The following is a 25,352-nucleotide window of genomic DNA, read 5'->3' on the forward strand; positions in this document are numbered from 1 at the left end:
GTGATAACAGGCAGTGCATCATTGGTCTGGCTGCACTGCTGCAGAGTTTGGGAGAAAACAGGTAGTGCATTGGTAGCCTGGCTGGACTGCTGTAGGGTTTGGGTGATAACAGGCAGTGCATTGGTGTCCTGGCTGCACTGCTGCAGAGATGGGTGATGATAGGCAGTGCATTGGTGGCCTGGCTGCACTGCTGCAGGGTTTGGGTGAGAACAGGCAATGCATCGTTGGCCTTGCTGCACTCCTGCAGGGTTTGGGTGATAACAGGCATTGCATTGGTGGTCTGGCTGCAGTGCTGCAGAGTTTGGATGATAACAGGCAGTGCATTGGTAGCCTGGCTGCACTGCTGCAGGGCTTGGTTGAAATCAGGCAGTGTGTCGCTGGTCTGGCTGCCCTGCTGCAGGGTTTGGGTGATAAAAGACAGTGCATTGGTAGCCTGGCTGCACTGCTGCAGGGTTTGGGTGAAAATAGGCAGTACATTGGTGGCCTGGCTGCACTGCTGCAGAGTTTGGGTGATTACAGGCAGTGCATTGGTGGCCTGGCTGCACTGCTGCAGAGTTTGGGTGATAACAGGCAGCACATTGGTAGACTGGCTGCACTGCTGCAGGGTTTGGGTGATAACAGGCAGTGCATTGGTGGCCTCGCTGCACTGGTGCAGAGTTTGGGTGATAACAGGCAGTGTGTCGCTGGGCTGACAGCACTGCTGCAGGATTTGGGTGATAACAGGCAGTGTGTCGCTGGTCTGGCTGCACTGTTGCAGGGTTTGGGTGATAACAGGCAGTGCATTGGTAGCCTGGCTGCACTGCTGCAGGGTTTGTGTGATAACAGGCAGTACATCGCTGGTCTGGCTGCACTGCTGCAGTGTTTGGATGATAACAGGCAGTGCATCACTGGTCTGGCTGCACTGCTGCAGAGATTGGGTGATAAGAGGCAGTGCATTGGTGGTCTGGCTGCACTGCTGCAGAGTTTGGGTGATGCCAGGCAGTGTGTCGCTGGGCTGGCTGCACTGCTGCAGGGTTTGGGTGATAACAGGCATTGCGTTGGTGGTCTGGCTGCACTACTGCAGAGTTTAAGTGATAACAGGCAATGCATTCGTGGCTTGGCTCCACTGCTGCAGGATATGGGTGATAACAGGCAGTGCATTGGAGGCCTGGCTGCACTGCTGCAGAATTTGGGTGATAACTGGCAGTGCATCACTGATCTGGCTGCACTGCTGCAGAGATTGGGTGATAACAGGGAGTGCATCACTGTCTGGCTGCACTGTTGCAGAGTTTAGGTGATAACAGGCAGTGCATCACTGGTCTGGCTGCACTGCTGCAGGGTTTGGGTGATAACAGGCAGTGCATTGGTAGCCTGGCTGCACTGCTGCAGAGTTTGGGTGATAACAGGCAGTGCATTGGTAGGCTGGCTGCACTGCTGCAGGGTTTGGGTGATAACAGGCAGTGCATCACTGTCTGGCTGCACTGTTGCAGAGTTTAGGTGATAACATGCAGTGCATTGGTGGTCTGGCTGCACTGCTACAGGGTTTGGGTTATAACAGGCAGTGCATCGGTGGTCTGGCTGCACTGTTGCAGGGTTTGTGTGATAACAGGCAGTGCATCGCTGATCTGGCTGCACTGCTGCAGAGATTGGGTGATAACAGGGAGTGCATCACTGGTCTGGCTGCACTGCTGCAGAGATTGGGTGATAACAGGGAGTGCATCACTGTCTGGCTGCACTGTTGCAGAGTTTAGGTGATAACATGCAGTGCATTGGTGGTCTGGCTGCACTGCTACAGGGTTTGGGTTATAACAGGCAGTGCATCGGTGGTCTGGCTGCACTGCTGCAGAGTTTGGGAGATAACAGGCAGTGCATTGGTAGCCTGGCTGCATTGTTGCAGGGTTTGGGTGATAACAGGCAGTGTGTCGCTGGTCTGGCTGCACTGCTGGAGGGTTTGGGTGATAACAGGCAGTCCATTGGTGGCCTGGATGCACTGCTGCAGAGATGGGTGATTATAAGCAGTGCATTGGTGGCCTGGCTGCACTGCTGCAGGGTTTGGGTGAGAACAGGCAATGCATCACTGGCCTTGCTGCACTCCTGCAGGGTTTGGGTGATAACAGGCAGTGCATTGGTAGTCTGGCTGCACTGCTGCAGAGTTTGGGTGATAACAGGCAGTGCATCACTGGTCTGGCAGCACTGCTGCAGGGTTTGGGTGATAACAGGCAGTACATCGCTGGTCTGGCTGCACTGCAGCAGAGTTTAGGTGATAACAGGGAGTGCATCACTGTCTGGCTGCATTGTTGCAGAGTTTAGGTGATAACAGGCAGTGCATCACTGGTCTGGCTGCACTGCTGCAGTGTTTGGGTGATAACAGGCTGTGCATTGGTGGTCTGGCTGCACTGCTGCAGCGTTTGGGTGAGAACAGGCAGTGCATCACTGGTCCGGCTGCACTGCTGCAGAGTTTGGGTGATAACAGCAGGTGCATCACTGTCTGGCTGCACTGCTGCAGAGTTTAGGTGTTAACGGGCAGTGCATCACTGGTCTGGCTGCACTGCTGCAGAGTTTGGGTGATGACAGGCAGTGTGTCGCTGGACTGGCTGCACTGCAGCAGGGTATGGGTGATAACAGGCAGTGTGCCGCTGGTCTGGCTGCACTGCTGCAGAGTTTGGGTGATAACAGGCAGTGTGTCGCTGGTCTGGTTGCACTGCTGCAGGGTTTGGGTGATAACAGGCAGTACATCGCTGGTCTGGCTGCACTGCAGCAGAGTTTAGGTGATAACAGGGAGTGCATCACTGTCTGGCTGCACTGTTGCAGAGTTTAGGTGATAACAGGCAGTGCATCACTGGTCTGGCTGCACTGCTGCAGTGTTTGGGTGATAACAGGCTGTGCATTGGTGGTTTGGCTGCACTGCTGCAGCGTTTGGGTGATAACAGGCAGTGCATCACTGGTCTGGCTGCACTGCTGCAGAGTTTGGGTGATAACAGCAGGTGCATCACTGTCTGGCTGCACTGCTGCAGAGTTTAGGTGATAACGGGCAGTGCATCACTGGTCTGGCTGCACTGCTGCAGAGTTTGGGTGATGACAGGCAGTGTGTCGCTGGACTGGCTGCACTGCAGCAGGGTTTGGGTGATAACAGGCAGTGTGCCGCTGGTCTGGCTGCACTGCTGCAGAGTTTGGGTGATAACAGGCAGTGTGTCGCTGGTCTGGTTGCACTGCTGCAGGGTTTGGGTGATAACAGACAGTGCATTATTAGCCTGGCTGCACTGCTGCAGGGTTTGTGTGATAACAGGCAGTACATCGCTGGTCTGGCTGCACTGTCGCAGAATTTAGGTGATAACAGGCAGTGTATCACTGGTCTGGCTGCACTGCTGCAGTGTTTGAGTGATAACAGGCAGTGTGTCGCTGGTCTGGCTGCACTGCTGCAGAGTTTGGGTGATAACAGGCAGTGTGTCACTGGTCTGGCTGCACTGCTGCAGGGTTTGGGTGATAACAGACAGTGCATTGGTAGCCAGGCTGCACTGCTGCAGGGTTTGGGTGATTACAGGCAGTGCATTGGTGGCCTGGCTGCACTGCTGCAGAGTTTGCGTTATAACAGGCAGCGCATTGGTAGACTGGCTGCACTGCTGCATGGTTTGGGTGACAACAGGCAGTGCATTGGTGGCCTGGCTGCACTGCTGCAGAGTTTGGGTGATAACAGGCAGCGCATTGGTAGACTGGCTGCACTGCTGCAGGGATTGGGTGATAACAGGCAGTGCATTGGTGGCCTGGCTGCACTGCTGCAGAGTTTGTGTGATAACAGGCAGTGCATTGGTGGCCTCGCTGCACTGGTGCAGAGTTTGGGTGATAACAGGCAGTGCATCACTGGTCTGGCAGCACTGCTGCAGAGTTTGGATGATAACAGGCAGTGTGTCGCTGGGCTGACAGCACTGCTACAGGATTTGGGTGATAACAGGCAGTGTGTCGCTGGTCTGGCTGCACTACTGCAGAGTTTGGGTGATAACAGGCTGTGCATCACTGGTCTGGCTGCACTGTTGCAGCGTTTGGGTGATAACAGGCAGTGCATCACAGTCTGGCTGCACTGCTGCAGGGTTTGTGTGATAACAGGCAGTGCATCACTGGTCTGGCTGCACTGCTGCAGAGTTTGGGTGATAAGAGGCAGTGCATTGGTGGTCTGGCTGCACTGCTGCAGAGTTTGGGTGATGCCAGGCAGTGTGTCGCTGGGCTGGCTGCACTGCTACAGGGTTTGGGTGATAACAGGCAGTGTGTCGCTGGTCTGGCTGCACTGCTGCAGGGTTTGGGTGATAACAGGCAGTGTGTCGCTGGTCTGGCTGCACTGCTGCAGAGTTTGGGTGATAACAGGCAGTGTGTCGCTGGTCTGGCTGCACTGCTGCAGAGTTTGGGTGATAACAGGCAGTGTGTCGCTGGTCTGGCTGCACTGCTGCAGAGTTTAAGTGATAACAGGCAATGCATTCGTGGCTTGGCTCCACTGCTGCAGGATATGGGTGATAACAGGCAGTGCATTGGTGGCCTGGCTGCACTGCTGCAGAGTTTGGGTGATAACAGGCAGCGCATTGGTAGACTGGCTGCACTGCTGCATGGTTTGGGTGACAACAGGCAGTGCATTGGTGGCCTGGCTGCACTGCTGCAGAGTTTGGGTGATAACAGGCAGTGCATTGGTGGCCTGGCTGCACTGGTGCAGAGTTTGAGTGATAACAGGCAGTGCATCACTGGTCTGGCAGCACTGCTGCAGAGCTTGGGTGATAACAGGTAGTGTGTCGCTGGTCTGGCTGCACTGCTGCAGGATTTGGGTGATAACAGGCAGTGTGTCGCTGGTCTGGCTGCACTACTGCAGGGTTTGGGTGATAACAGGCAGTGTATTGGTGGCCTCGATGCACTGCTGCAAGATTTGGGTGATAACAGGCAGTGCATCACTGGTCTGGCTGCACTGTTGCAGGGTTTGGGTGATAACAGGCTGTGCATCGCTGGTCTGGCTGCACTGCTGCAGAGATTGGGTGATAACAGGGAGTGCATCACTGTCTGGCTGCACTGTCGCAGAATTTAGGTGATAACAGGCAGTGCATCACTGGTCTGGCTGCACTGGTGCAGAATTTGAGTGATAACAGGCAGTGCATCACTGGTCTGGCAGCACTGCTGCAGAGCTTGGGTGATAACAGGCAGTGCATCGGTGGTCCGGCTGCACTGCTGCAGAGTTTGGGAGAAAATAGGCAGTGCATTGGTAGCCTGGCTGCACTGCTGCAGAGTTTGGGTGATAACAGGCAGTGCATTGGTAGCCTGGCTGCACTGCTGCAGAGTTTGGGTGATAACAGGCTGTGCATTGGTGGCCTGGCTGCACTGCTGCAGAGTTTTGGTGATAACAGGCAGTGCATCACTCGTCTAGCTGCACTGCTGTAGGGTTTGGGTGATAACAGGCAGTGCATTGGTAGCCTGGCTGCACTGCGCAGAGATGGGTGATTATAGGCAGTGCATTGGTGGCCTGTCTGCACTGCTGCAGAGTTTACGTTATAACAGGCAGTGCATTGGTGGTCTGGCTGCATTGCTGCAGAGTTTGGGTGATAACAGGCAGTGCATTAGTAGCCTGGCTGCACTGCTGCAGAGTTTGGGTGATAACAGGCAGCGCATTGGTGGCCTGGCTGCACTGCTGCAGAATTTGGGTGATAACAGGCAGCGCATTGGTAGCCTGGCTGCATTGCTGCAGAGATTGGGTGATAATAGGCACTGCATTGCTGTCCTGATTGCACTGCTGCAGAGTTTAGGTGATAAGAGGCAGTGCATTGGTGGTCTGGCTGCACTGCTGCAGAGTTTGGGTGATAACAGGCAGTGTGTCGCTGGTCTGGCTGCACTGCTGCAGGGTTTGTGTGATAACAGACAGTGCATCACTGTTCTGGCAGCACTGCTGCAGGGTATGGGTGATAATAGGCAGTGCATTGGTGGCCTGGCTGCACTGCTGCAGAGTTTAGTTGATAACAGGCAGTGTATTGTTGGCCTGGCTTCACTGCTGCCAGGTTTGGGTGATAACAGGCAGTACATTGGTGGTCGGGCTGAACTGCTGCAGAGTTTTGGTGATAACAGGCAGTGCATTGGTGGCCTGGCTGCACTGCTGCAGAATTTGGGTGATAACAGGCAGTGCATTGGTGGTCTGGCAGCACTGCTGCAGAGATTGGGTGATAACAGTGAGTGCATCACTGTCTGGCTGCACTGTTGCAGAGTTTAGGTGATAACAGGCAGTGCATTAGTGGTCGGGCTGCACTGCTGCAGAGTCTGGGTGATAACAGGCAGTGCATTGGTGGACTGGCTGCACTGTTTCAGTGTTTGGGTAATAACATATCGAGCATCGCTGGTCTGGATGCACTGCTGCAGAGATTGGGTGATAACAGGGAGTGCATCACAGTCTGGCTGCACTGTTGCAGCGTTTAGGTGATAACAGGCAGTACATCACTCGTCTGGCTGCACTGCTGCAGAGTTTGGGTGATAACAGGCAGTGCATTGGTGGCCTGGCTGTCTGCTGCAGGGTTTTGGTGATAACAGGCATTGCATTGGCGGTCTGGCTGCACTGCTGCAGAGTTTAGGTGATAACAGGCAATGCATTCGTGGCCTGGCTGCACTGCTGCAGGATTTGGGTGATAACAGGCAGTGCATCGGTGGCCTGGCTGCACTGCTGTAGGGTTTGGGTGATAACAGGCAGTGCATTGGTGGCCTGGCTGCACTGCTGCAGAATTTGGGTGATACTGGCAGTGCATCACTGGTCTGGCTGCACTGCTGCAGAGATTGGCTGATAACAGGGAGTGCAACACTGTGTGGCTGCACTGTTGCAGAGTTTAGGTGATAACAGGCAGTGCATCACTGGTCTGGCTGCACTGCTGTAGGGTTTGGGTGATAACAGGCAGTGCATCATTGGTCTGGCTGCACTGCTGCAGAGTTTGGGTGATAACAGGTAGTGCATTGGTGGCCTGGCTGTCTGCTGCGGGGTTATGGTGATAACAGGCATTGCATTGGTAGCCTGGCTGCACTGCGGCAGAGTTTTGGTGATAACAGGGAGTGCATTGGTAGCCTGGCTACACTGCTGCCGGGTTTGGGTGATAACATGCAGTGCATTGGTGGCCTGGCTGCACTGCTGTCGAGTTTTGGTGATAACAGGGAGTGCATCACTAGTCTAGCTGCACTGCTGTAGGGTTTAGGTGATAACAGGCAGTGCATTGGTAGCCTGGCTGCACTGCTGCAGAGATGGGTGATTATAGGCAGTGCATTGGTGGCCTGTCTGCACTGCTGCAGAGTTTACGTTATAACAGGCAGTGCATTGGTGGTCTGGCTGCATTGCGGCAGAGATTGCGTGATAACAGGCAGTGCATTAGTAGCCTGGCTGCACTGCTGCAGAGTTTGGGTGATAACAGGCAGCGCATTGGTGGTCTGGCTGCACTGCTGCAGAGTTTGCTTGATAACAGGCAGTGCATCACTGGTCTGGCAGCACGGCTGCAGGGGTTGGGTGATAACAGGCAGTGCATTGGTAGCCTGGCTGCACTGCTGCAGGGTTTGGGTGATAACAGGCAGTGCATTGGTGGACTGGCTGCACTGTTGCAGTGTTTGGGTGATAACATACCGTGCATCGCTGGTCTGGCTGCACTGCTGCAGAGATTGGGTGATAACAGTGAGTGCATCACTGTCTGGCTGCACTGTTGCAGAGTTTAGGTGATAACAGGCAGTACATCACTGGTCTGGCTGCACTGCTGCAGAGGTTTGGTGGTAACAGGCATTGCGTTGGTGGTCTGGCTGCACTACTGCTGAGTTTAGGTGATAACAGGCAATGCATTCTTGGCCTGGCTGCACTGCTGCAGGATTTGGGTGATAACAGGCAGTGCATCGGTGGCCTGGCTGCACTGCTGCAGAGATTGGGTGATAACAGGCAGTGCATTGGTAGCCTTGCTGCACTGCTGCAGGGTTTGGGTGATAACAGGCAGTGCATTGGTAGCCTGGCTGCACTGCTGCAGAGATGGTTGATTATAGGCAGTGCATTGGTGGCCTCGCTGCACTGCTGCAGAGTTTGCGTTATAACAGGCAGTGCATTGGTGTTCTGGCTGCATTGCTGCAGAGTTTGGGTGATAACAGGCAGTGCATTAGTGGCCTGGCTGCACTCTTGCAGAGTTTTGGTGATAACAATCAGTGCATTGGTGGTCTGGCTGCACTGCTGCAGAGTTTGGTTGATAACAGGCAGTGCATCACTGGTCTGGCAGCACGGCTGCAGAGTTTGGGTGATAACAGGCAGTGCATCGGTGGCCTGGCTGCACTGCTGCAGAGTTTTGGTGATAACAGGCATTGCGTTGGTGGTCTGGCTGCACTACTGCAGAGTTTAGGTGATTACAGGGAATGCATCCGTGGCCTGGCTGCACTGCCGCAGGGTTTGGGTGATAACAGGCAGTGCATCGGTGGCCTGGCTGCACTGCTGCAGGGTTTGGGTGATAACAGGCAGTGTATTGGTGGCCTGGCTGCACTGCTGCAGAGATTGGGTGATAATAGGCACTGCATTGCTGTCCTGATGGCACTGCTGCAGAGTTTAGGTGATAAGAGGCAGTGCATTGGTAGTCTGGCTGCACTGCTGCAGAGTTTGGGTGATAACAGGCAGTGTGTCGCTGGTCTGGCTGCACTGCTGCAGGGTTTGGGTGATAACAGACAGTGCACCACTGGTCTGGCAGCACTGCTGCAGGGTTTGGGTGATAATAGGCAGTGCATCGGTGGCCTGGCTGCACTGCTGCAGAGTTTAGTTGATAACAGGCAGTGCATTGGTGGCCTGGCTGCACTGCTGCAGGTTAGGGTGATTACAGGCAGTACAGTGGTGGTCGGGCTGCACTGCTGCAGAGTTTGGGTGATAACAGGCAGAGCATTGGTGGCCTGGCTGCACTGCTGCAGAATTTGGGTGATAACAGGCAGTGCATTGGTGGCCTGGCTGCACTGCGGCAGGGTTTGGGTGATAACAGGCAGTGCATTGGTGGTCGGGCTGCACTGCTGCAGGTTAGGGTGATTACAGGCAGTACAGTGGTGGTCGGGCTGCACTGCTGCAGAGTTTGGGTGATAACAGGCAGAGCATTGGTGGTCTGGCAGCACTGCTGCAGCATTTGGGTGATAACAGGCAGTGCATTGGTGGCCTGGCTGCACTGCGGCAGGGTTTGGGTGATAACAGGCAGTGCATTGGTGGTCGGGCTGCACTGCTGCAGATTCTGGTTGATAACAGGCAGTGCATTGGTGGACTGGCTGCACTGTTGCAGTGTTTGGGTGATAACATACCGTGCATCGCTGGTCTGGCTGCACTGCTGCAGAAATTGGGTGATAACAGGGAGTGCATCACTGTCTGGCTGCACTATTGCAGAGTTTGGGTGATAACAGGCAGGACATCACTGGTCTGGCTGCACTGCTGCAGGGTTTGGGTGATAACAGGCAGTGCATCATTGGTCTGGCTGCACTATTGTAGGGTATAGGATAATAATAGCTCGTGCATCGCCGGTGTGGCTGCATTGCTGCAAGATTTTGGTAATAACAAGCAGTGCATCACTGTCTGTCTGCACAGCTGCAGGGTCTGAGTGATAACAGGCAGTGCATTGGTGGTCTGGCTGCACTGCTGCAGAGTTTGGGTGATAACAGACAGTGCATTGGTGTCTGGTTGCACTGCTGCAGAGTTTGGGTGATAACAGGCAGTGCATTGGTGGCCTGGCTGCACTGCCGCAGGGTTTGGGTGATAACAGGCAGTGCATTGGTGGTCTGGCTGCACTGCTGCAGAGTTTGGGTGATAACAGGCAGTGCATTGATGGCCTGGCTGTACTGCTGCAGAGTTTGGGTGACAATAGGCAGTGCATTGGTGTCTGGTTGCACTGCTGCAGAGTTTGGGTGATAACAGGCAGTGCATTGGTGGCCTGGCTGCACTGCCGCAGGGTTTGGGTGATAACAGGCAGTGCATTGGTGGTCTGGCTGCACTGCTGCAGAGTTTGGGTGATAACAGGCAGTGCATTGATGGCCTGGCTGTACTGCTGCAGAGTTTGGGTGACAATAGGCAGTGCATTGGTGGCCTGGCTGCACTGCTGCAGGGTTTGGGTGATAACAGGCAGTGCATTGATGGCCTGGCTGTACTGCTGCAGAGTTTGGGTGACAATAGGCAGTGCATTGGTGGCCTGGCTGCACTGCTGCAGGGTTTGGGTGATATCAGGCAGTGCATTGGTGGTCAGGCTGCTCTGTGCAGAGTTTGGGTGATAACAGGCAGTGCATTGGTCGCCTGGCTGCACTGCTGCAGAGTTTGGGTGATAACAGGCAGTGCATCGCGGGTCTGGCTGTACTGCTGCAGAGTTTGGGTGACAATAGGCAGTGCATTGGTGGCCTGGCTGCACTGCTGCAGAGTTTGGGCGATAACAGGCAGTGCACTGGTGGTCAGGCTGCTCTGTGCAGAGTTTGGGTGATAACAGGCAGTGCATCACTGGTCCGGCAGCACTGCTGCAGGGTTTGGGTGATAACAGGCAGTGCATTGGTCGCCTGGCTGCACTGCTGCAGAGTTTGGGTGATAACAGGCAGTGCATCGCGGGTCTGGCTGTACTGCTGCAGAGTTTGGGTGATAATAGGCAGTGCATTGGTGGCCTGGCTGCACTGCTGCAGAGTTTGCGTGACAACAGGCAGTGCATTGGTGGTCGGGTTGCACTGCAGCAGAGTTTGGGTGATAACAGGCAGCGCATCACTAGTCTGGCTGAACTGCTTCAGGGTTTGGGTGATAACAGGCAGTGCATCGCCTGTCTGGCTGCACTGCTGCAGAGATTGGGTAATAACAGGGAGTGCAGCACTGTCTGGCTGCACTGTTGCAGAGGTTGGGTGATAAAGGCAGTGTGTCGGTGGTCTGGCTGCACTGCTGCAGGGTTTGGGTGATAACAGACAGTGTATTGGTGGCCTGGCTGCACTGCTGCAGGGTTTGGGAGATAACAGACAGTGCATCACTGGTCGGGCTGCACTGCTGCAGGGTTTGAGTGATAACAGGCAGTGCATTGGTGGCCTGGCTGCACTGCTGTAGAGTTTGGGTGATAACAGGCAGTGCATTGGTGGTCTGGGTGCACTGCTGCAGAGTTTGGGTGATAACAGGCAGTGCATCACTGGTCTGGCTGCACTGTTGCAGGGTTTGGGTGATAACAGGCAGTACATCGCTGGTCTGGCTGTACTGCTGCAGAGATTGGGTGATAACAGGCAGTGCATCACTGGTCTGGCTGCACTGCTGCAGGGGTTGGGTGATAACAGGCAGTGCCTCATTGGTCTGGCTGCACTGCTGCAGAGTTTGGGTGATAACAGGCAGTGCATTTTATTGCCTGGATGCACTGCTGCGGAGTTTGGGTGATAACAGGCAGTGCATTGGTGGCCTGGCTGCACTGTTGCAGGATTTGGGTGATAACAGGCAGTGTATTGGTGGTCTGGCAGCACTGCTGCAGAGTTTGGGTGATACCAGGCAGTGCACTGGTGGCCTGGCTGCACTGCTGCAGGGTTTGGGTGATAACAGGCAGTGCATTGATGGCCTGGCTGCACTGCTGCAGGGTTTGGGTGATATCAGGCAGTGCATCGCTGGTCTGGCTGCACTGCTGCAGGATTTGGGTGATAACAGGCAGTGCATCGCTGGTCTGGCTGCACTGCTGCAGAGATTGGGTGATAACAGGGAGTGCATCACTGTCTGGATGCACTGTTGCAGAGTTTCGGTGATAACAGGCAGTGCATCATTGGTCTGGTTGCACTGCTACAGAGATTGGGAGAAATCAGGCAGTGCATTGGTGTCCTGGCTGCAATGCTGCAGGGTTTGGGTGATAACAGGCAGTGCATTGGTGATCTGGCTGCACTACTGCAGGGTTTGGGTGATTACAGGCAGTACATTGGTGGTCGGGCTGCACTGCTGCAGAGTTTGGGTGATAACAGGCAGTGCATTGGTGGTCTGGCTGCACTGCTGCAGGGCTTTGGTGATAACAGGCAGTGTGTTGGTGGTCTGGCTGCACTGCTGCAGAGTTTAGGTGATAACAGGCAATGCATTGGTGCTCTGGCAGCACTGCTGCAGTTTTTGGGTGATAACATACCGTGCATCGCCGGTCTGGCTGCACTGCTGCAGAGATTGGGTGATAACAGGGAGAGCATCACTGTCTGGCTGCACTGCTGCAGAGTTTGGGTGATAACAGGCAGTGTGCATTGGTGATCTGGCTGCACTACTGCAGGGTTTGGGTGATTACAGGCAGTACATTGGTGGTCGGGCTGCACTGCTGCAGAATTTGGGTGATAACAGGCAGTGCATTGGTGGTCTGGCAGCACTGCTGCAGAATTTGGGTGATAACAGGCAGTGCATTGGTGGCCTGGCTGCACTGCTGCAGGGTTTGGGTGATAACAGGCAGTGCATTGGTGGTCGGGCTGCACTGCTGCAGAGTCTGGGTGATAACAGGCAGTGCATTGGTGGACTGGCTGCACTGTTGCAGTGTTTGGGTGATGACATACCGTGCATCGCTGGTCTGGCTGCACTGCTGCAGAGATTGGGTGATAACAGGGAGTGCATCACTGTCTGGCTGCACTGTTGCAGAGTTTAGGTGATAACAGGCAGTACATCACTGGTCTGGCTGCACTGCTGCAGGGTTTGGGTGATAACAGGCAGTGCATCGCGTGTCTGGCTGCACTGCTGCAGGGGTTGGGTGATAACAGGCAGTGCCTCATTGGTCTGGCTGCACTGCTGCAGAGTTTGGGTGATAACAGGCAGTGCATTTTATTGCCTGGCTGCACTGCTGCAGAGTTTATTTGATAACAGGCAGTGCATTGGTAGCCTGGCTGCACTGCTGCAGGATTTGGTGACAACAGGCAGTGTATTGGTGGCCTGGCTGCACTGCTGCAGGGTTTGGGAGATAGCAGACAGTGCATCACTGGTCGGGCTGCACTGCTGTAGGGTTTGGGTGATAACAGGCAGTGCATTGGTGGCCTGGCTGCACTGCTGTAGGGTTTGGGTGATTACAGGCAGTGCATTGGTGGACTGGGTGCACTGCTGCAGAGTTTGGGTGATAACAGGCAGTGCATCACTGGTCTGGCTGCACTGTTGCAGGGTTTGGGTGATAATAGGCAGTACATCGCTGGTCTGGCTGTACTGCTGCAGAGATTGGGTGATAACGGAGTTAATCACTGTCTGGCTGCACTGTTGCAGAGTTTAGGTGATAACAGGCAGTGCATCACTGGTCTGGCTGCACTGCTGCAGAGTTTGGGTAATAACAGGCAGTGCATTGGTGGCCTGGCTGCACTGCTGCAGGGCTTTGGTGATAACAGGCAGTGTGTTGGTGGTCTGGCTGCACTGCTGCAGAGTTTAGGTGATAACAGGCAGTGCATTCGTGGCCTGGCTGCACTGCTGCAGGGTTTGGGTGATAACAGGCAGTGTATTGGTGGTCGGGCTGCACTGCTGCAGAGTCTGGGTGATAACATACCGTGCATCGCTGGTCTGGCTGCACTGCTGCAGAGATTGGGTGATAACAGGGAGTGCATCACTGTCTGGCTGCACTGTTGCAGAGTTTAGGTGATAACAGGCAGTACATCACTGGTCTGGCTGCACTGCTGCAGGGTTTGGGTGATAACAGGCAGTGCATCGCTGGTCTGGCTGCACTGCTGCAGAGATTGGGTGATAACAGGGAGTGCATCACTGTCTGGATGCACTGTTGCAGAGTTTCGGTGATAACAGGCAGTGCATCATTGGTCTGGTTGCCCTGCTGCAGAGATTGGGAGAAATCAGGCAGTGCATTGGTGGCCTGGTTGCTCTGCTGCAGGGTTTGGGTGATAACAGGCAGTGCATTGGTGGTCTGGCTGCACTACTGCAGGGTTTGGGTGATTACAGGCAGTACATTGGTGGTCGGGCTGCACTGCTGCAGAGTTTGGGTGATAACAGGCAGTGCATTGGTGGCCTGGCTGCACAGCTGCAGGGCTTTGGTGATAACAGGCAGTGTGTTGGTGGTCTGGCTGCACTGCTGCAGAATTTAGGTGATAACAGGCAATGCATTGGTGGCCTGGCTGCACTGCTGCAGGATTTGGGTGATAACAGACAGTGTATTGGTGGCCTGGCTGCACTGCTGCAGGGTTTGGGAGATAGCAGACAGTGCATCACTGGTCGGGCTGCACTGCTGCAGGGTTTGGGTGATAACAGGCAGTGCATTGGTGGCCTGGGTGCACTGCTGCAGAGATTGGGTGATAACAGGCAGTGCATCACTGGTCTGGCTGTACTGCTGCAGAGATTGGGTGATAACAGGGAGTTAATCACTGTCTGGCTGCACTGTTGCAGAGTTTAGGTGATAACAGGCAGTGCATCACTGGTCTGGCTGCACTGCTGCAGGGGTTGGGTGATAACAGGCAGTGTGTTGGTGGTCTGGCTGCACTGCTGCAGAGTTTAGGTGATAACAGGCAATGCATTGGTGGCCTGGCTGCACTGCTGCAGGGGTTGGGTGATAACACGCAGTGCCTCATTGGTCTGGCTGCACTGCTGCAGAGTTTGGGTGATAACAGGCAGTGCATTTTATTGCCTGGCTGCACTGCTGCAGAGTTTGGCTGATAACAGGCAGTGCATTGGTGGCCTGGCTGCACTGCTGCAGGGCTTTGATGATAACAGGCAGTGTGTTGGTGGTTTGGCTGCACTGCTGCAGAGTTTAGGTGATAACAGGCAATGCATTGGTGGCCTGGCTGCACTGCTGCAGGATTTGGGTGATAACAGGCAGTGTATTGGTGGTCTAGCAGCACTGCTGCAGAGTTTGGGTGATAACAGGCAGTGCATTGGTGGCCTGGCTGCACTGCTGCAGAGTTTGGGTGATAACAGGCAGTGTATTGGTGGCCTGGCTGCACTGCTGCAGGGTTTGGGTGATAACAGGCAGTGCATCGCAGGTCTGGCTGCACTGCTGCAGAGATTGGGTGATAACAGGGAGTGCATCACTGTCTGGATGCACTGTTGCAGACTTTCGGTGATAACAGGCAGTGCATCATTGGTCTGGTTGCACTGCTGCAGAGATTGGGAGAAATCAGGCAGTGCATTGGTGCCCTGGCTGCAATGCTGCAGGGTTTGGGTGATAACAGGCAGTGCATTGGTGGTCTGGCTGCACCAGAGCAGAGTTTAGGTGATAAAATGCAATGCATTGGTGGCCTGGCTGCACTGCTTCAGGGTTTGGGTGATAACAGGCAGTGCATTGGTGATCTGGCTGCACTACTGCAGGGTTTGGCTGATTACAGGCAGTACATTGGTGGTCGGGCTGCACTGCTGCAGAGTCTGGGTGATAACAGGCAGTGCATTGGTGGACTGGCTGCACTGTTGCAGTGTTTGGATGATAACAAACCGTGCATCGCTGGTCTGGCTGCACTGCTGCAGAGATTGGGTGATAACAGGGAGTTCATCACTGTCTGGCTGCACTGTTGCAGAGGTTAGGTGATAACAGGCAGTACATCACTGGTCTGGCTGCACTGCTGCAGGGTTTGGGTGATAACAGGCAGTGCATCGCGTGTCTGGCTGCACTGCTGCAGGGGTTGGGTGATAACAGGCAGTGCCTCATTGGTCTGGCTGCACTGCTGCAGAGTTTGGGTGATAACAGGCAGTGCATTTTATTGCCTGGCTGCACTGCTGCAGAGTTTGGTTGATAACAGGGAGTTAATCACTGTCTGGCTGCACTGTTGCAGAGTTTAGGTGATAACAGGCAGTGCATCACTGGTCTGGCTGCACTGCTGCAGGGGTTGGGTGATAACAGGCACTGCCTCATTGGTCTGGCTGCACTGCTGCAGAGTTTGGGTGATAACAGGCAGTGCATTTTATTGCCTGGCTGCACTGCTGCAGAGTTTGGCTGATAACAGGCAGTGCATTGGTGGCCTGGCTGCACTGCTGCAGGGCTTTCGTGATAACTGGCAGTGTGTTGGTGGTCTGGCTGCACTGCTGCAGATTTTAGGTGATAACAGGCAATGCATTGGTGGCCTGGCATCACTGCTGCAGGATTTGGGTGATAACAGGCAGTGTATTGGTGGTCTGGCAGCACTGCTGCAGAGTTTGGGTGATAACAGGCAGTGTATTGGTGGCCTGGCTGCACTGCTGCAGAGTTTGGGCGATAACAGGCAGTGCATCGCTGGTCTGGCTGCACTGCTGCAGAGATTGGGTGATAACAGGGAGTGCATCACTGTCTGGATGCACTGTTGCAGAGTTTCGGTGATAACAGGCAGTGCATCATTGGTCTGGTTGCACTGCTGCAGAGATTGGGAGAAATCAGGCAGTGCATTGGCGGCCTGGCTGCAATGCTGCAGGGTTTGGGTGATAAAAGGCAGTGCATTGGTGGTCTGGCTGCACCAGAGCAGAGTTTAGGTGATAAAATGCAATGCATTGGTGGCCTGGCTGCACTGCTTCAGGGTTTGGGTGATAACAGGCAGTGCATTGGTGATCTGGCTGCACTGCTGCAGGGGTTGGGTGATAACAGGCAGTGCCTCATTGGTCTGGCTGCACTGCTGCAGAGTTTGGGTGATAACTGGCAGTGCATTTTATTGCCTGGCTGCACTGCTGCAGAGTTTGGGTGATAACAGGCAGTGCATTGGTGGCCTGGCTGCACTGTTGCAGGGCTTTGGTGATAACAGGCAGTGTGATGGTGGTCTGGATGCACTGCTGAAGAGTTTAGGTGATAACAGGCAATGCATTGGTGGCCTGGCTGCACTGCTGCAGGATTTGGGCGATAACAGACAGTGTATTGGTGGCCTGGCTGCACTGCTGCAGGGTTTGGGAGATAGCAGACAGTGCATCACTGGTCGGGCTGCACTGCTGTAGGGTTTGGGTGATAACAGGCAGTGCATTGGTGGTCTGGGTGCACTGCTGCAGAGTTTGGGTGATAACAGGCAGTGCATCACTGGTCTGGCTGCACTGTTGCAGGGTGTGGGTGATAACAGGCAGTACATCGCTGGTCTGGCTGTACTGCTGCAGAGATTGGGTGATAACAGGGAGTTAATCACTGTCTGGCTGCACTGTTGCAGGGTTTGGGTGATAACAGGCAGTGCATCGCAGGTCTGGCTGCACTGTTGCAGAGATTGGGTGATAACAGGGAGTGCATCACTGTCTGGCTGCACTGTTGCAGAGTTTAGGTGATAACAGGCAGTACATCACTGGTCTGGCTGCACTGCTGCAGGGTTTGGGTGATAACAAACAGTGTATTGGTGGCCTGGCTGCACTGCTGCAGAGATTGGGTGATAACAGGGAGTGCATCACTGTCTGGCGGCACTGTTGCAGAGTTTAGGTGATAACAGGCAGTACATCACTGGTCTGGCTGCACTGCTGCAGAGTTTAGGTGATAAGAGGCAATGCATTTGTGGCCTGGCTGCACTGCTGCAGGATTTGGGTGATAACAGACAGTGTATTGGTGGCCTGGCTGCACTGCTGCAGGGTTTGGGAGATAGCAGACAGTGCATCACTGGTCGGGCTGCACTGCTGTAGGGTTTGGGTGATAACAGGCAGTGCATTGGTGGCCTGGCTGCACTGCTGTAAGGTTTGGGTGATAACAGGCAGTGCATTGGTGGTCTGGGTGCACTGCTGCAGAGTTTGGGTGATAACAGGCAGTGCATCACTGGTCTGGCTGCACTGTTGCAGGGTGTGGGTGATAACAGGCTGTACGTCGCTGGTCTGGCTGTACTGCTGCAGAGATTGGGTGATAACAGGGAGTTAATCACTGTCTGGCTGCACTGTTGCAGAGTTTAGGTGATAACAGGCAGTGCATCACTGGTCTGGCTGCACTGCTGCAGGGGTTGGGTGATAACAGGCAGTGCGTCATTGGTCTGGCTGCACTGCTGCAGAGTTTGGGTGATAACAGGCAGTGCATTTTATTGCCTGGCTGCACTGCTGCAGAGTTTGGGTGATAACAGGCAGTGCATTGGTGGCCTGGCTGCACTGCTGCAGGGCTTTGGTGATAACAGGCAGTGTGTTGGTGGTCTGGCTGCACTGCTGCAGAGTTTAGGTGATAACAGGCAATGCATTGGTGGCCTGGCTGCACTGCTGCAGGATTTGGGTGATAACAGGCAGTGTATTGGTGGTCTGGCAGCACTGCTGCAGAGGTTGGGTGATAACAGGCAGTGCATTGGTGGCCTGGCTGCACTGCTGCAGGGTTTGGGTGATAACAGGCAGTGCATTGGTGGCCTGGCTGCACTGCTGCAGGGTTTGGGTGATAACAGGCAGTGCATCGCTGGTCTGGCTGCACTGCTGCAGAGATTGGGTGATAACAGGGAGTGCATCACTGTCTGGATGCACTGTTGCAGAGTTTCGGTGATAACAGGCAGTGCATCATTGGTCTGGTTGCACTGCTGCAGGGATTGGGAGAAATCAGGCAGTGCATTGGTGGCCTGGCTGCAATGCTGCAGGGTTTGGGTGATAACAGGCAGTGCATTGGTGGTCTGGCTGCACCAGAGCAGAGTTTAGGTGATAAAAGGCAATGCATTGTTGGCCTGGCTTCACTGCTTCAGGGTTTGGGTGATAACAGGCAGTGCATTGGTGATCTGGCTGCACTACTGCAGGGTTTGGCTGATTACAGGCAGTACATTGGTGGTCGGGCTGCACTGCTGCAGAGTCTGGGTGATAACAGGCAGTGCATTGGTGGACTGGCTGCACTGTTGCAGTGTTTGGGTGATAACATACCGTGCATCGCTGGTCTGGCTGCACTGCTGCAGAGATTGGGTGATAACAGGGAGTGCATCACTGTCTGGCTGCACTGTTGCAGAGTTTAGGTGATAACAGGCAGTACATCACTGGTCAGGCTGCACTGCTGCAGGGTTTGGGTGATAACAGGCAGTGCATCGCGTGTCTGGCTGCACTGCTGCAGGGGTTGGGTGATAACAGGCAGTGCCTCATTGGTCTGGCTGCACTGCTGCAGAGTTTGGGTGATAACAGGCAGTGCATTATATTGCCTGGCTGCACTGCTGCAGAGTTTGGGTGATAACAGGCAGTGCATTGGTGGCCTGGCTGCACTGCTGCAGGGCTTTGGTGATAACAGGCAATGCATTTGTGGCCTGGCTGCACTGCTGCAGGATTTGGGTGATAACAGACAGTGTATTGGTGGCCTGGCTGCACTGCTGCAGGGTTTGGGAGATAGCAGACAGTGCATCACTGGTCGGGCTGCACTGCTGTAGGGTTTGGGTGATAACAGGCAGTGCATTGGTGGCCTGGCTGCACTGCTGTAGGGCTTGGGTGATAACAGGCAGTGCATTGGTGGTCTGGGTGCACTGCTGCAGAGTTTGGGTGATAACAGGCAGTGCATCTCTGGTCTGGCTGCACTGTTGCAGGGTGTGGGTGATAACAGGCTGTACATCGCTGGTCTGGCTGTACTGCTGCAGAGATTGGGTGATAACAGGGAGTTAATCACTGTCTGGCTGCACTGTTGCAGAGTTTAGGTGATAACAGGCAGTGCATCACTGGTCTGGCTGCACTGCTGCAGGGGTTGGGTGATAACAGGCAGTGCCTCATTGGTCTGGCTGCACTGCTGCAGAGTTTGGGTGATAACAGGCAGTGCATTTTATTGCCTGGCTGCACTGCTGCAGAGTTTGGGTGATAACAGGCAGTGCATTGGTGGCCTGGCTGCACTGCTGCAGGGCTTTGGTGATAACAGGCAGTGTGTTGGTGGTCTGGCTGCACTGCTGCAGAGTTTAGGTGATAACAGGCAATGCATTGGTTTCCTGGCTGCACTGCTGCAGGATTTGGGTGATAACAGGCAGTGTATTGGTGGTCTGGCAGCACTGCTGCAGAGGTTGGGTGATAACAGGCAGTGCATTGGTGGCCTGGCTGCACTGCTGCAGGGTTTGGGTGATAACAGGCAGTGCATTGGTGGCCTGGCTGCAATGCTGCAGGGTTTGGGTGACAACAGGCAGTGCATCGCAGGTCTGGCTGCACTGCTGCAGAGATTGGGTGATAACAGGGAGTGCATCACTGTCTGGATGCACTGTTGCAGAGTTTCGGTAATAACAGGCAGTGCATCATTGGTTTGGTTGCACTGCTGCAGAGATTGGGAAAAATCAGGCAGTGCATTGGTGGCCTGGCTGCAATGCTGCAGGGTTTGGGTGATAACAGGCAGTGCATTGGTGGTCTGGCTGCACCAGTGCAGAGTTTAGGTGATAAAATGCAATGCATTGGTGGCCTGGCTGCACTGCTTCAGGGTTTGGGTGATAACAGGCAGTGCATTGGTGGACTGGCTGCACTGTTGCAGTGTTTGGGTGATAACATACCGTGCATCGCTGGTCTGGCTGCACTGCTGCAGAGATTGGGTGATAACAGGGAGTTAATCAATGTCTGGCTGCACTGTTGCAGAGTTTAGGTGATAACAGGCATTGCCTCATTGGTCTGGCTGCACTGCTGCAGAGTTTGGGTGATAACAGGCAGTGCATCTTATTGCCTGGCTGCACTGCTGCAGAGTTTGGGTGATAACAGGCAGTGCATTGGTGGCCTGGCTGCACTGCTGCAGGACTTTGGTGATAACAGGCAGTGTGTTGGTGGTCTGGCTGCACTGCTGCAGAGTTTAGGTGATAACAGGCAATGCATTGGTGGCCTGGCTGCACTGCTGCAGGATTTGGGTGATAACAGACAGTGTATTGGTGGCCTGGCTGCACTGTTGCAGGGTTTGAGAGATAGCAGACAGTGCATCACTGGTCGGGCTGCACTGCTGTAGGGTTTGGGTGATAACAGGCAGTGCATTGGTGGCCTGGCTGCACTGCTGTAGGGTTTGGGTGATAACAGGCAGTGCATCACTGGTCTGGCTGCACTGCTGCAGGGCTTTGGTGATAACAGGCAGTGTGTTGGTTGCCTGGCAGCACTGCTTCAGGGTTTGGGTGATAACAGGCAGTGCATTGGTGATCTGGCTGCACTACTGCAGGGTTTGGCTGATTACAGGCAGTACATTGGTGGTCGGGCTGCACTGCTGCAGAGTCTGGGTGATAACAGGCAGTGCATTGGTGGACTGGCTGCACTGTTGCAGTGTTTGGGTGATAAGATACCGTGCATCGCTGGTCTGGCTGCACTGCTGCAGAGATTGGGTGATAACAGGGAGTGCATCACTGTCTGGCTGCACTGTTGCAGAGTTTAGGTGATAACAGGCAGTACATCACTGGTCTGGCTGCACTGCTGCAGGGTTTGGGTGATAACAGGCAGTGCATCGCGTGTCTGGCTGCACTGCTGCAGGGGTTGGGTGATAACAGGCAGTGCATCGCGTGTCTGGCTACACTGCTGCAGAGTTTGGGTGATAACAGGCAGTGCATTTTATTGCCTGGCTGCACTGCTGCAGAGTTTGGGTGATAACAGGCAGTGCATTGGTGGCCTGGCTGCACTGCTGCAGGGCTTTGGTGATAACAGGCAATGCATTGGTGGCCTGGCTGCACTGCTGCAGGATTTGGGTGATAACAGACAGTGTATTGGTGGCCTGGCTGCACTGCTGCAGGGTTTGGGAGATAGCAGACAGTGCATCACTGGTCGGGCTGCACTGCTGTAGGGTTTGGGTGATAACAGGCAGTGCATTGGTGGCCTGGCTGCACTGCTGTAGGGCTTGGGTGATAACAGGCAGTGCATTGGTGGTCTGGGTGCACTGCTGCAGAGTTTGGGTGATAACAGGCAGTGCATCTCTGGTCTGGCTGCACTGTTGCAGGGTGTGGGTGATAACAGGCTGTACATCGCTGGTCTGGCTGTACTGCAGCAGAGATTGGGTGATAACAGGGAGTTAATCACTGTCTGGCTGCACTGTTGCAGAGTTTAGGTGATAACAGGCAGTGCATCACTGGTCTGGCTGCACTGCTGCAGGGGTTGGGTGATAACAGGCAGTGCGTCATTGGTCTGGCTGCACTGCTGCAGAGTTTGGGTGATAACAGGCAGTGCATTTTATTGCCTGGCTGCACTGCTGCAGAGTTTGGGTGATAACAGGCAGTGCATTGGTGGCCTGGCTGCACTGCTGCAGGGCTTTGGTGATAACAGGCAGTGTGTTGGTGGTCTGGCTGCACTGCTGCAGAGTTTAGGTGATAACAGGCAATGCATTGGTGGCCTGGCTGCACTGCTGCAGGATTTGGGTGATAACAGGCAGTGTATTGGTGGTCTGGCAGCACTGCTGCAGAGGTTGGGTGATAACAGGCAGTGCATTGGTGGCCTGGCTGCACTGCTGCAGGGTTTGGGTGATAACAGGCAGTGCATTGGTGGCCTGGCTGCACTGCTGCAGGGTTTGGGTGACAACAGGCAGTGCATCGCTGGTCTGGCTGCACTGCTGCAGAGATTGGGTGATAACAGGGAGTGCATCACTGTCTGGCTGCACTGTTGCAGAGTTTCGGTAATAACAGGCAGTGCATCATTGGTTTGGTTGCACTGCTGCAGAGATTGGGAGAAATCAGGCAGTGCATTGGTGGCCTGGCTGCAATGCTGCAGAGTCTGGGTGATAACAGGCAGTGCATTGGTGGACTGGCTGCACTGTTGCAGTGTTTGGGTGATAACATACCGTGCATCGCTGGTCTGGCTGCACTGCTGCAGAGATTGGGTGATAACAGGGAGTTAATCAATGTCTGGCTGCACTGTTGCAGAGTTTAGGTGATAACAGGCATTGCCTCATTGGTCTGGCTGCACTGCTGCAGGGTTTCGGTGATAACAGGCAGTGCCTCATTGGTCTGGCTGCACTGCTGCAGAGTTTGGGTGATAACAGGCAGTGCATCTTATTGCCTGGCTGCACTGATGCAGAGTTTGGGTGATAACAGGCAGTGCATTGGTGGCCTGGCTGCACTGCTGCAGGGCTTTGGTGATAACAGGCAGTGTGTTGGTGGTCTGGCTGCACTGCTGCAGAGTTTAGGTGATAACAGGCAATGCATTGGTGGCCTGGCTGCACTGCTGCAGGATTTGGGTGATAACAGACAGTGTATTGGTGGCCTGGCTGCACTGTTGCAGGGTTTGGGAGATAGCAGACAGTGCATCACTGGTCGGGCTGCACTGCTGTAGGGTTTGGGTGATAACAGGCAGTGCATTGGTGGCCTGGCTGCACTGCTGTAAGGTTTGGGTGATAACAGGCAGTGCATTGGTGGTCTGGGTGCACTGCTGCAGAGTTTGGGTGATAACAGGCAGTGCATCACTGGTCTGGCTGCACTGTTGCAGGGTGTGGGTGATAACAGGCTGTACATCGCTGGTCGGGCTGTACTGCTGCAGAGATTGGGTGATAACAGGGAGTTAATCACTGTCTGGCTGCACTGTTGCAGAGTTTAGGTGATAACAGGCAGTGCATCACTGGTCTGGCTGCACTGCTGCAGGGGTTGGGTGATAACAGGCAGTGCCTCATTGGTCTGGCTGCACTGCTGCAGAGTTTGGGTGATAACAGGCAGTGCATTCTATTGCCTGTCTGCACTGCTGCAGAGTTTGGGTGATAACAGGCAGTGCATTGGTGGCCTGGCTGCACTGCTGCAAGGCTTTGGTGATAACAGGCAGTGTGTTGGTGGTCTGGCTGCACTGCTGCAGAGTTTAGGTGATAACAGGCAATGCATTGGTGGCCTGGCTGCACTGCTGCAGGATTTGGGTGATAACAGGCAGTGTATTGGTGGTCTGGCAGCACTGCTGCAGAGGTTGGGTGATAACAGGCAGTGCATTGGTGGCCTGGCTGCACTGCTGCAGGGTTTGGGTGATAACAGGCAGTGCATTGGTGGCCTGGCTGCACTGCTGCAGGGTTTGGGTGATTACAGGCAGTGCATCGCAGGTCTGGCTGCACTGCTGCAGGGTTTGGGCGATAACAGGCAGTGCATCGCTGGTCTGGCTGCACTGCTGCAGAGATTGGGTGATAACAGGGAGTGCATGACTCTCTGGATGCACTGTTGCAGAGTTTCGGTGATAACAGGCAGTGCATGATTGGTCTGGTTGCTCTGCTGCAGAGATTGGGAGAAATCAGGCATTGCATTGGTGGCCTGGCTGCAATGCTGCAGGGTTTGGGTGATAACAGGCAGTGCATTGGTGGTCTGGCTGCACTACAGCAGAGTTTAGGTGATAAAAGGCAATGCATTGGAGGCCTGGCTGCACTGCTTCAGGGTTTGGGTGATAACAGGCAGTGCATTGGTGATCTGGCTGCACTACTGCAGGGTTTGGGTGATTACAGGCAGTACATTGGTGGTCGGGCTGCACTGCTGCAGAGTTTGGGTGATAACAGGCAGTGCATTGGTGGCCTGGCTGCACTGCTGCAGAATTTGGGTGATAACAGGCAGTGCATTGGTGGTGTGGCAGCACTGCTGCAGAGTTTGGGTGATAACAGGCAGTGCATTGGTGGCCTGGCTGCACTGCTGCAGGGTTTGGGTGATAACAGGCAGCACATTGGTGGACTGGCTGCACTGTTGCAGTGTTTGGGTGATAACATACCGTGCATCACTGTCTGGCTGCACTGTTGCAGAGTTTAGGTGATAACAGGCAGTACATCACTGGTCTGGCTGCACTGCTGCAGGGTTTGGGTGATAACAGGCAGTGCATCGCTGGTCTGGCTGCACTGCTGCAGAGATTGGGTGATAACAGGGAGTGCATCACTGTCTGGATGCACTGTTGCAGACTTTCGGTGATAACAGGCAGTGCATCATTGGTCTGGTTGCACTGCTGCAGAGATTGGGAGAAATCAGGCAGTGCATTGGTGGACTGGCTGCAATGCTGCAGGGTTTGGGTGATAACAGGCAGTGCATTGGTGGTCTGGCTGCACTACAGCAGGATTTGGGTGATAACAGACAGTGTATTGGTGGCCTGGCTGCACTGCTTCAGGGTTTGGGTGATAACAGGCAGTGCATTCGTGGTCTGGCTGCACTACTGCAGGGTTTGGGTGATTACAGGCAGTACATTGGTGGTCGGGCTACACTGCTGCAGAGTTTGGGTCATAACAGGCAGTGCATTGGTGGCCTGGCTGCACTGCTGCAGGGCTTTGTTGATCACAGGCAGTGTGTTGGTGGTCTGGCTGCACTACTGCAGAGTTTAGGTGATAACAGGCAATGCATTGGTGGCCTGGCTGCACTGCTGCAGGTTTTGGGTGATAACAGACAGTGTATTGGTGGCCTGGCTGCACTGCTGCAGGGTTTGGGAGATAGCAGACAGTGCATCACTGGTCGGGCTGCACTGCTGTAGGGTTTGGGTGATAACAGGCAGTGTGTTGGTGGTCTGGCTGCACTGCTGCAGAGTTTAGGTGATAACAGGCAATGCATTGGTGGCCTGGCTGCACTGCTGCAGGGTTTGGGTGATAACAGGCAGTGTATTGGTGGACTGGCAGCACTGCTGCAGAGGTTGGGTGATAACAGGCAGTGCATTGGTGGCCTGGCTGCACTGCCGCAGGGTTTGGGTGATAACAGGCAGTGTATTGGTGGCCTGGCTGCACTGCTGCAGGGTTTTG

The sequence above is a fragment of the Chiloscyllium plagiosum genome, unplaced genomic scaffold (assembly GCF_037043375.1).
Source record: "Chiloscyllium plagiosum isolate Xiang-an unplaced genomic scaffold, Cpla_swu_hap1 HiC_scaffold_31, whole genome shotgun sequence".
Lineage (NCBI taxonomy): Eukaryota > Metazoa > Chordata > Chondrichthyes > Orectolobiformes > Hemiscylliidae > Chiloscyllium > Chiloscyllium plagiosum.